We start from the raw sequence: 1,916 nt of genomic DNA, 5'->3' as shown, positions 1-1,916 counted from the left end.
GTTCTTTTGAAGATGATTATGAGGAGGAGTTTGTACCAGAGACCCCGGTCGAGCTATCACATCCGTATCTTCTGCCTGCCCCGCACCCAATTTTGGCCTTGTCATCCGTCCGCAGTCACTATCATACGTTGGATTTGGGCGCGATGCAAGAGAAAAATCCATTTTCCAACACGGGTCAAGACGATTACAACTTAGACAATGGTGTGGAGTTTCGGGTTGGCCACAGATTCAAAAGAATTATAGCATTTGCAGAAGTACTGAGTACCGGGTTCTGGAGTTGGATCAATTGAAGTACCATGTGCATTGCCGACAATATGAATTAGGCAACCTTTAGAATCTATGTGTTGCTCTCCAACAGAATCTCGGATATTGGTGAATTCAAGTTTAATTGTGTTCTGTATTCTCAGTTATCGTTATTATGCTTGTTGCACATGTCAATAATGGTTGTTCTATTGTGTTAGGGAGGTGCGTAAGGTGGGAGGAGCGCACACGTGTATAGCCCCCACCATGTCTTAGGACCACTACCAGTTGGACAACAGTTTCATCTGTCATGTCAACATGCTGTTGATACAATTCAGCCCATCCGTCGGCATCTTTATCCTACAAGGTGCAGTTAGGCAAAGCTATCACTTCAAACTGTTGTACAGAAAGGTCTGGATAGCAAAGCAAAAGGCAATTGCGCATGATGAGATCAGTGTTGTACCATACTATGATGAACACCTCATGGTGCATGATTATAGGATGTTTGATAAGGTATTTTGGGCCTTCCCTGCCTGTGTGGAGGCTTTCGTGCATTGCAAGTCATTCGTCTCCGTCGATAGCACGCACCTTTATGGAAAATATGGTGGTGTTTTGCTTATTGCGGTGGCACAAGACGATAACAGTAATATTCTTCCTGTTGCCTTTGCAATTATTGAGTCTAAGATGACGAAGTCATGGTCTTTCTTCCTTACCAATCTGAGGTGACACGTCACCCCACATGAAGGCCTGTTGATTATTTTTGATAGATCTCAGGTGATCAAGGTTGCACTTAAAGCAGACGATGGTGGTTGGCATCCTTCTAGAGCGTTTTATGTTTACTGTGTCTGGCACATGGCGACAAACTTCATGTCTCATTTTAGGTCTGCCCAGGAAAAGCAGTATCTCATAAAATGCTGCTTACAATCCAAGCAAGGTTGGGTACGAGTGGTACATTGATGCATTGAGGGATTTGTTGCGAGAGATGGCAGACAGGGGTGGTAAGTTCAACAAAGAGATTTGGCTCTAACACTGCGATAGCAATTGCTAGTTTGGGCACATGACGATGAAAATCTTCAAGTGCATGAATGTTGTGCTCAAGGGTACACGCTATCTACCGATTTCAACCATCGTGTCATGCACCTACGAGAGGCTGCAGCAGTTGTTCGTTAGGAAGAGATGGGAGGCACATGCAAAACTAGTAGCGGGTAATTAATTCTCACAATGGCTGATAGCTGCTATTGAGAAGAGCAGAGAGGGAATCTCGAAGATGCGCATCACTCACTACAACAAACGGGTTTCAGTGTTTCTAGTCGAGGAGTTAGAGCCTTTCAAGGGTTGGTCGCAAAGGTCGTTCCGTGTTCAATCGATGGTTGGCACGTGTGACTGTGGCCTTTTTCAGTCACTCCATTTCCTGCGTCGGCATGCACTTGCTGCCTGTGCCGCCCCCGGCATTGAATGGGGCCCATACGTCTATCCGGTGTACATGCAGTAGGAAGTGTTCAATGTGTATGAAATGGAGTTTCCCCCGATGCCAGACGAGAGGCTTTGGCCAAAGTGGTATGGGACGCGGCTTCGTCCCAAACCTGCCACGCGTAGGAAGTCCACTGGCAGACTTATTTTCCCCAGGTTTCGTAATGAGATGGATGAGGGCGAGCACCAAGAGAAAATGTGTGGAT

The sequence above is a fragment of the Arachis duranensis genome, chromosome 3 (genome assembly GCF_000817695.3).
Source record: "Arachis duranensis cultivar V14167 chromosome 3, aradu.V14167.gnm2.J7QH, whole genome shotgun sequence".
Taxonomy (NCBI): Eukaryota; Viridiplantae; Streptophyta; class Magnoliopsida; order Fabales; family Fabaceae; genus Arachis; species Arachis duranensis.
Note: the sequence above shows the minus strand (reverse complement) of the source record.